The sequence below is a fragment of the Monodelphis domestica genome, chromosome 4 (genome assembly GCF_027887165.1).
Source record: "Monodelphis domestica isolate mMonDom1 chromosome 4, mMonDom1.pri, whole genome shotgun sequence".
Classification (NCBI taxonomy): Eukaryota; Metazoa; Chordata; class Mammalia; order Didelphimorphia; family Didelphidae; genus Monodelphis; species Monodelphis domestica.
The window spans coordinates 311073514-311084314 of NC_077230.1; positions in this window are offsets into that span (position 1 = coordinate 311073514).

Consider the following 10801-nt stretch of genomic DNA (forward strand, 5'->3'; position numbering starts at 1 on the left):
GGAAATTTATAGGACTCCTTCTTTATTTCTTTTCCCCCAAATTATATGTTGATACAATTTTTAGTATTCATTTTCTGACTTTTTTCAATCCATGGTTTCTTCCTTCCTCCTCCTTCCTGAAGAAGGCAAGTAATATGATATAGGTTGTACATATATTATTATATAATACATATTTCAATTTTCATAATGTTATGAAATAAAACATATATAGCTTACACTAGAGAAAAATTCATGGAAGAAATAAAAAGAAGAATGGTATGTTTCAATTTGCATTTGAAATCTGTCTATTCTTTCTATGGCAGTGGATATCCTTTTTCATCATGAGTCATTTAGAATTATCATAGATCCTTGCCTTGTTGATGAGTTAAGTCATTTATAGGTGATCATCATAAATCAATGTGTACAACATTCTCCTGGTTCTGCTCACTTCACTTTGCATCATTTCATCTGTCTTTGCAGTTTTATTCATGATCATCTTGTTTGTCATTTCTTATGACACAATAGTATTCCATTCAAACAATATACCACAACTTGATCAACCATTCCCCAATTGATAGACATCCCTTCAGTTTCCACTTCTTTGCAATCACAGAAAAAAACTGCTTCTTTAGTATTTTTTCAAAGTATTTACATCGAAATGTCCTGGAGAGTTTTTCTTAGAGAGTACATTAATGGTTTAACTTATTTTTCTAAGATATATATTTTTAAAAGTATTCCATTTCCTCTTCTGTTAATCTGAGTGACATATATTTTTGTAATTATCCATCTGTTTTATTTAGATTGAGAGTTTTGCTGGCATATATTTGGGCAAAATAGCTTCTAATGATTATTTTAATTTCATCTTCATTGGTTATGCATTCATCCTTTATGTTTTTGGTACCAGTGACTGATTTTTTTCTTTCCTTTTTAAAATCAAATTAACCAATGGTTTATCTATTTTATTGTTGTTTTCATAAAACCAGCTCTCTGTTTTATTTATAAATTAGTTTTTAGTTTCAATTTTATCAATTTCTCCTTTGATATTCAGGATTTGTGCTTTGTTATTTAATTAGAGATTTTTAATTTGTCCTTTTTCTAGCTTCTTTTTAGTTGCATGTCCAAATTATTCTTCTGCTGTTTCTCTCTTTTTCAATTAATGTAAGCATTTACAAATATAAAATTTCCCCTAAGTACTGGCTTGTCCACATCTCACAAATTTTGGTATGTTGTGTCATTGGTATCATTATCTTTAATAAAAATATTGATTATTTTTATGATTTGTCCTGTTACCTATTCATTCTATAGGGTTAGATTATTTAGTTTCTAATTGATTTTTAATCTTCATTTCCAACACCCTGTATTAAATGCAATTTGTTTTGTATTAGGGTTAAAAAAAATGTATTAAATATTTCTGTTCTTTGGTATTTTTCGTGAGGTTTTTATGCCCTAATGTAGGGTTAATTTTTGTGAAGATGCCATGTGTAGTTGAGGAAATGGTAGGCTCCTTTCTATTATCATTCATTTTCCTTCAGAAGTCTTTCATATCTATATTTTCTGAATTTTTATTCATCTCCTTAAATTCTGTCTTATTTATTTTATGGTTAGATTTATCTAGGTTTCAGAGTAGTAAATTGAAGTTCCCTACTAGTTTTACTATTTTCTTCTGTAATTCATTTAATTTTTCCTTCAACAATTTGGATTTTATGTAATGTGGTGCATATATATGCAATATTTAAAAACAACAATCTTACTTTTCATCTTAGAATCAATACTAAGTGTTCCGATGCAGAGGAACAGTAAGGTTTAGGCAATTGGGGTTAAACAAATTGCCCAGGGTCATATAATTAGGAAGTGTCTCAGACCAAATTTGAATCTACAACCTCCTATCTCCAGGCCTACCTCTCTATCTACTGACTCACCTAGCTGCCCTATATATATTTACAATTGATATTATTTCATTGTCTATGGTAACTTTTAGCAAAATGTAATTTTTCTGATTGTCTTTTTAAAATTAGGTGTATTTTGGTTTTTCTTTGTCTGAGAGCATGATTGCTACCCCTGGCTTTTTTTACTTCAACTGAAACATAACAGATTCTACTTCAGTTCCTTATCTTAACTGTGTCTTTTTATTTCAAAAATATCTCTTATAAACAACATATTGTTGGATTCTGGATTCTAATCCAATCTTCCATCTGCTTCTGTTTTATAGATCTCTTATGGGATCAGTTCTCTGAAGCTAGTGCTTTTTTTGGCCTGACAATGAACACTGAGGTTCTCACACCATCCACAAATGGAACCATAGGTTGTAGCAATTGGAGAGATTTTGAATGCTGTAGATGTTGATTTCTCTTGGCAGTATACTTTCCAGGGATATACACATAGATGATGAGAGCAATGCACACGTTGCCAGAACTAGCTCAGTGTCTGGGAGACTCCTGAGGAAAGTATGAGAGAGAACAGGTATTAGGCTGTCTATTTCAGAGGCTGTTTCCTACCTCACTTCCTGTGCCTCACACGTGCCAATGGTGGCTCAAGCCTGGCTTAGGACAGCCCAGGTGGGCAGTTAGTTATTTCTGATTTGTCATTGACTAGCACATGCCCATGTAGTGTGGGTGTGCACAATTTTGGGTGCCAGACCAAGCTAGATGGAGATTTTAAAATTCACAGCTGCCTACCAAACTAAAGGTCTATAGACCTGTTGTGCTATCTTCATTGTTGTATGTCTGTGAAACCTAGACAGTACACCAGTGTCATGCCAGGAAGTTGAATCACTTCTCTTTGAATTGTCTTAGGAAGATACTGAAGATCACCTGGCAAAAAAAAATGAGGTACCAGACACTGAGGTCCTTTCTTGTATCAAACTACCAAGCATTGAAACTGTACTGAAGAGATCACAACTACAATAGATGGCCATGTTGTTTGAATGCCAAATGCACATTTGCCTAAAAGACCATTTTACAGAGAACTCATATAAGGCAAGTACTCAAATGGATTTCAGAAGAAGAAATACGAGGATACTCTCAAGGTCTCTCTGAAGAAATTTGGGATCAATTGTGAGGCCGGTACAGGACTATCTTGCATGGCATGCTCATATCTAAAAAGGGTCTATGCCTTTAGAATTGTCCTTGGAAGAAAAAATTACTCATTGGCTTTACTTATTTTTTTTTAATCCCTACCTACTGTCTTGGAGTCAATACTGTGTATTGACTCCAAGGCAGAAGAGTGGTAAGGGCTAGGCAATGGGGCTTAAGTGACTTGCCCAGGGTCACACAGCTGAGAAGTGTCTGAGGCCAGATTTGAACCTAAGACCTCCCATCTCTAGACCTCGCTCTCAATCATCTTAAGAAAGGTTCTACATTCCATCATTTTGTGGCCCTTCTTCTCACAGAAGTGGCAAGTAATGGATTGATAATTGGATTTCTTGAGAGGGGCAATTGTCGTTCGTTTATTATCATGCCCACTTTCTAATTTAGTCATCCAATCTATTAAATATCTCATTTTTTTCTTCATTTCCTCCATGTCATCATTATTTTCTTCCTCCTTTTCCTTGTTTCCCTTTAAAACATATATAGCTGTTTTTTGCAATTCTTCAAGGTCCATATCTGACCATCTTGGGCATTGTGTTCTAAAATAATTCTTAATTGCTTTGCAAGAGTTATTTACAAAGATTCTTCTAACTTGTCTTAAACTACTCTCTTTAGTTAAGTCCCAATCTAAGTATCTGTCCCCAAACTCGATAATTCTATCCATAAATCTGGACGGTGATTCTTCTTCCTTTTGCTTAATTTTTTCCAGTTCCATCCACTTATCTGTACTGTCTGCACATTCCTTCATTGCCGTGAGGATGGCCTCTCTACAACGGTATAGTTGTAGATAATCCTCAGGATTGTTATAGTCCCATTCGGGATCCTGAGATGGCCAATGTGCTGCATTACGCCCCCGGGTTTTGTTGACATGAGCAATTATTTTATTTTTTTCACGTTCACTTAAAAAAGCCTGTAGTAAGTTCTCAACGTCCTTGTAAGATGGATTATACTGAAAAAATATGTCTCCCATCTTTTTTGTTACTAGAAAAGGATCTTGTTCATATGTGGGGATATTTCGTGTAAATTCATTTATTTCTTGGGGAGTAAATGGTATCCTATGTCTTAAAGTCACCACATCCCCATTCCGTCCTATTTCAGGTACTTCTCTTAGAGGAAACAGGCCTCTAGTTGAATTTTGTGCCTGTGGGTCAGTTTGACAAGGACAGGTTTCTCTAGGAGGACAAGATCTCCTTTGCGTTGGAATTTGGTTTTCTGTAGGAGAGGGAACATGAGAAACTGGGATTGCAGGGGAAGGGCTTTGGGGATTAAATTCAGACAAGATTTGCACTACATGAGAGAAGCAGTCTGTTAACTGGGCTATAGGGAAGGTGTTTTCCATCTCTATTTCAGGGAAGGAAATTTCCTCATTCAAAGGTTCAGAAACAGGTCTGTTTCTGGTAGAGTGGTTGTTTGCCCATTGATCCTGTAAGAAACATTTTAGATCTTCTAATTGGGCTTGCATTTTATCCTCAATTTTTTCTATTTTATCCTCAATATTTTCTATTTTATCCTCAATATTTTTTATTTTAGCATCTCTAAATATAGTATTGAGGAGTACAAAAATGACAGTACCTATTAATATAAAAATTTGGGGGTATCCTTCATTCCTCAATGCCCCTAATTCTTCAGCTGCCATATAATTGTCAAAGAATGTAGTACTCATTTTTATATGTATATTTTGTAATTTCACAAAACACGTGGGGAGCAGGGCAAAGCAACAAACTTTCCACAGGGTTTTTTTTCTAATCCAGGAAGTTGTTCCTTAAGGGAAAGGATATTTAGAAACAGCTCTTCCAGCCAGGACTTTAGGGTCCTGTTGCTGAGATTTTAAAACAGCTGTTTTCTGTCTATCAGAGTCACACAGCTGGGAAGTATCCGAGGTCCGATTTGAACCCAGGACCTTCTGTCTCTAGGCCTGGCTCTCAATCTGCTGAGCTACCCAGCTGTCCCTTAAGATTAAAGGGAAGAAAAAGAAAAACTGCTGATTCCAATTTAACTTAAGGAGAAAAGAGAAGAGAGAAAAAGTTTTTTATACTCACGTGTTCTAGCAGCTGTGTCTTTAAGCCAAGTTTTTTGTTAAAAGGGACTAAGTGGTGAGACGGTATAGAAAAAAGGCAAGGAATTTCAGAAGTTTATTGAGAGAATTCTTTAGACTCCCGTGTGGTCAGCCACAATGTGACAAGGAAATCACTTTAAAAGACTGATATATATTAATTTAAGGTTGCCAAGGAATTCAGCTATGTAATTCCTAAATGAAAACTCAAGTCAGCCATCAGCCTTTTATAGAGTTTAATTACAAACAGGAGGAAGAAAGGAATTAGAGATAGAGAGAGAGAGAGAGAAAGGGTAGAGAAGGGAATAGGGCTTAAATACCCCCTCTGTTTAGGCTGGGCCAAAAGGCCCAAGCCCTTAGATAGCTGGGGCAAAGAAAGGAGATCAGTCCCTATTACTCACGTGACCAAAATGGAGAAACAGTCTCAGAGGCCCCCACCTCCAGCTTCCTTCAGAGCAAGCTTCTCAGAGAACCTCTCCAACCACTCAGAGCCAAAACTCTCCAACCCCCCTTCAGTCCTCAGCCCCCTCTATCTTTAAGGAAACCATCCAAGTTCCCTCCCCTCAGTTCTCACATCTACCAATCACTGACCATCATTTTCCCTGTGCCAATGGTGGCTCTAGCTTAACCCAGGACCGCCCAGAGGTCTGTGGCTTTGCACATGTCTGTTGGAGGTCATATTCTCAAATAATTAAATCTTGATCTTTTGTTACAGCCCTTCCTAAATCCTGTTACCCTGAGTAGGGTAGAGATTGGAATAATTACATTTTGATCTATGCTGCAGCCCTTCCTAAATCCTGTTAGGACTGAGTAGGGTGGAGATTGCAATTTCCAAGACTTGGTTCTGTCATTCCAAGTATCTCCATTGTATCAATTCTAAAATCAATCATGACTCAAAGAAATTCCTGTTCTATGCTTAAGCATAGGTCAAAGTCCTTTCCATTGTTCAGCAAAAGGTTTCTGTCCTAAAGTAATCTTAAGAAGGGAGGAGGAGGAACCTCCCATGCCAATGGGGTTCACATTCCAATAGCCAAGACCCACTATCAATAGGAAATTTTTCAAGTATGAAATTTCCCAATGGTGAAATTTCCAACATTTATAAGTCTAAGAAATTTTAAGCTTTACATTATCCAGACATAAACTTTCATCATCTTAATCTCCTGCTGAAAAGCATTTCTACTCCCTCAAACTCTTCGCTAACCTAGTTTCATCCCACCAAACAAATCTTTTTATCTAAGATGAACCCTTTACTCTAGTAAGGTCTATCTCTTCACTGTGTAAAGAGGTGTATGAAGTGTTCCAGGAGAACTAGCATCTCTTGTGTGAGAACTTGACAAGCCCTTGTCAGAGACGCTCATCCACCTTTGGTGTCCATCTGTCATCTTGCTCTCACCTTTGGTTCCAAGAAACTGTAGCATGTGCAGTGACCCTTAACCTGTTTTAGCCTGTTTTCTGAAATAGTTTTAGTAGGGTGTGGCCACTGTCTACTCCAAGCATTTAAAGACATCCCCCAGCAGAATGGGTAGATGATATTAGTTTGCTCCAACTGCCATGAAGGTGGTTGAAGCATGAAGTTGGCTGGTGCTCCATATATTTTAGAGTATGGTCAGACATTGAAGACACTGAGGTCTTTTACTATATTCCAGGCCATCCTGAATTGTCTTGATTTTTATCCTTTGATAACTCTAGAAGAGAGAGTGAGGTCAAAAGCTTTTTACAATTTCGCCTCACTTAATTCATGCACAGGTCAAGACACTATCCTGTGATGTCAGTGGCCCGCTCCAAAAAGATGAAGAACAAACCATAATCGCTTTGTTGTCCTTAGAACAATGTACAGTAATTTCTCATGCCAGCCTCAGGGATGTTTCAAGGACACAACTTTGTAAACATTAAAATGACATATAAATTATGTGTCACCTCTAGAACTTTGTTTATGATGTTCCCTGACCTTGCATGTACTCTTGCAACTCCTGTCTATTCAAATCATCATTCCTTCAAGTTGAGATCAAAACCTAGTCTTTCTTTAATTGTTCTATTACTGATCTTATTCTTCTCTGAATTTTTAAAGCACTGTTATATTACTGTTTTAGGCACTCAATCATATGTAACATTCTGTCTTCAGAGTTGTAGGATGGGGAGAGGTGGTACACATATATTTCCTTACATGTGTATTTGTTTCACACATGTTTGTCTTGTGTCCCCCAAACAATTTGGTAAGTTTCTAGAGGATTGGGACTTGAATTTCTCTTCTCTCTCCCACAGCTTCTAACACAATTTTTTATATATAACTGGGCTTAAATGGATATCTGTTTCACGACTAAAGGAAAAGACTCAAAACCAGGAGGAAAAGTTGGAATTTAAATAAAGTAAGTCTTTTGCCTCTCTAGAAGCCCCAATTTAAGATTCAATTTAAATCAATAATATTTACCATCAGATTTATAACACTGGATCTAAAGCTTTACCATAAAGAGAAAAGGAGAACAAAACACTGGAACTCAAGAATAGGTACCTTATACCAAAATTCAAGAGGTTAGCTATTTAAAAGAAAGTCTTGGGGACAACTGGGAGGTTCAGTAGATTGAGAGTCGGGCCTAGAGACAGAGGTCCTAGGTTCAAATCTAGTCTCAGCTGCTTCCTAGTTGACCCTGGGCAAGTCACTTAACCCTCATTGCCTAGCCCTTACCACTCTTCTGCCTTGGAACCAATATTATTTATGTTAATAATATTAGTATTAATTCTAAGATGGAAGGTAAGGTTTTAAAAAAGAAAAAAAAGAAAGTCCTTTTTCAGAGGTGCTCATCCACCTTTGGTGTCTACCTATCACCCTACTTTCACCAAAAAGCTGTAACTTATGTGCAGTAGCCACATGCCAATAAAACTGTCTCAGCAGACAGGTTAAAGGAGGTTAAAGGTAAGCAATAGGCCTTAAGTTAGCATGGTAAAGCTCCCCCTGATGAAAAGGGCAGGTGAGAACAAAAGCAATGAATATCCACATTTATTTCTACTGATTTTTTTTGAAAAATTTATTAAGTCAATTTAGAACATTATTCCTTGGGTACAAGAATCACATTATTTCCCTCCCTCCCCTCCACCCATCCTTCCTGCAGCCGATGCACAATTCCACTGGGTATTACTTGTGTCCTTGATCAGAACCTATTTCCATGATGTTGATGTTTGCACTAGGGTGATCATTTAGAGTCTATATCCCCAGCCATGCCCCCTTGACCCATGTAATCAAGCAGTCTACTAACTGACTTTTGATAAACTATTACAATAAGAATAGTTGACCCTAAGGCATTGCTTTTACAAAGTTTATATATATATATATCTTTTTATTTTTGGATCTTCATGAGAACCCTACGAGGTAGGCAATGAATTTATTAGAAATCCATATGATAGGAGGAAGAACATGGCAGGATAGTTGCTACTGCTGAGATGGGAGCTGGTGGCAGAACACTGGTGTTCGTAGCGGGAGACCTGCACATCCCCCCAAATGCTGGTTCCTGGAAAACTTTAGTACATTCTTTACAATGGAAACCTTTGCACCAAAATTATGACTAGCTCAAGCCTCTGGCTAACATTTGCATTGTTAGAGGAGACTGATGAGAATCTGGTTTATTCAGAAGAGAAGATTGTGACTGTTGGGCAATTCAAACTGGGTTTAATCTATGGACATCAAGTTATTCCATTGGGTGATATGACCAATTTACCACTGCTACAAAAGCAGTTCATGGTAGATGTTCTTGTTTTAGGAAACAAATTTGAGGCCTTTGAACATGACAATAAATTCTATATTAACTTGGGCTCTGCTTATAAAGTTCTGGGAACAAATATCTTCTTCATCCATGTTGATAAACATCTAGGCTTCTATAGTTGTCACTTAAGTGTATCAGCTAATTGGAGATAAGGTGAAAGTAGAAGAAATTAAATTTTTAAAATTCCTAAAATTGGCCTTTTCTCAATATCTTTTCCATGCTCTTATTTAAATCAAATAACTAAGCATTTAGAAGTCACAAAATTATGACAATTTAGAAACATTCTGTATTGAAAACTTATTTGTTCATACATAAGTTGTGAGGGAGCAGGAAAACTGCCGGGCCTTGGAAGTTAATATGCCAAAGATCCTAGCAGTAGGTCCCAGATAACTTAGGGGCCTGAGCAGAAACTGCCAAACCTTGGAAGTTAATATGTCAAAGGTCCCAATAGCAGTGGGTCCCAGATAAGAGCTTAGGGACCATAAATGCTGACAAACATTCCAACAATGGTATGTACCAGACAGGGACTGGGTGGGCCATGCATGCTGGAGGGAATATATATTCCAGCATCCCCAGACTACAATTGGAACTCTATGGCAGAGCTCCCTTGGTGTGTGCTGCTGGTGCACATCAGTTCAATAAATGGCCCTCCTGCTAATTGCATTGTCTTTTGGTCTTCCTTGGTGGTGGGAGAATACCCAGACCCTAATAGTTGCTGCAAGCTTATTGTAAACATTAAGAATGTATTGAGCTTGCATTACATAGTTTATAAGGAAAAACTTTTAGCAAATGGATGTTCTTTAAATCTAGTTTAAATCTGTTCTCAAAGTAACAAAATATCCCTCATACTGTAATAAACACTTACCTTTCATTAAAACAAAATCAAAGGGTAGCTAGCTGGTTCAGTGGATAGAGAGTCAGGTCTCAAGACATGAAGTCCTGATTTCAAATCTGGCCTCAGATACTTCTTAGTTGTGTGACCCTAGGCAAGTCACTTAACCCCAAATTGCTGAGTCCTTACTGTTCTTCTGTCTTGGAACTGACACTTGTAATAATTAAAGTAGTGGAAGCCATAAAACTGTGGCAGTTGAAAGAGTGTTTGGCTTAAATTGTGACCACAGAAAATATGGTTTCAAGACAGTGTCTTGTTTTAAAATCAAATATAAAGTGGTCACCAGGGAAAAATTCCCAAATATTAAATATATCCAAGTCAGCTGGGTTTTATAGAGATTTTAATTAATACAAATGAGGAATTAATGAAAGGGAGAGAGAGAGAAAAAGGAAATAATGAGAAAAGGGCTAGACCAGCCTAGGCCAGCATGAGCCGGCCTAGGCTGAAAACCCTAAGAGAGAGATTAGTTTCTTTTATCAACTCACCACAAGATTTGTCCAAGCAAGACTCTAGTGTTCAGAGAGACACCAGTTCAGCTTCAGCTAGCTGAATCAAGTTCAGCTATCAAGCCCTTCAAGGCAGCTTTGGCCAGCTGCCTCCTCCAATTCAGCTTTTCCTAGCTGAATCCCCAGAGACCTCTTTTTGACCTCCTTTTAAAGGGAATTTTCTCCTATGTCACCTCCCCTAAGTTCTCACATCTACCAATCACAGTAGACATTTTCCAAAGGACAGACCATTCTTAATTCACACCTGAGTAGACTAAAATCTCTGAGTAAGTTCTCACCTCTTTGCTCCTTGTAAATTTACAAGTTGCCAGATCTTTATAGGTACTTAGCACCCTTTTGTATTAGATCTAAAAACAGGCACAGCTTAAGAACTTTTGCCTTACTATAAGTATAGGTTAAGTACTTTTCATTGTTTAGCAAGGAGTTTACAACTTTATCTTCCCCTAAAGTATGCTTAAGTAGGGGTGGAGTAGAGGTCTCACATTCCTGATCTAAGTCCCTTCATTGTTTAAATGGGGAATGGTCTTAAC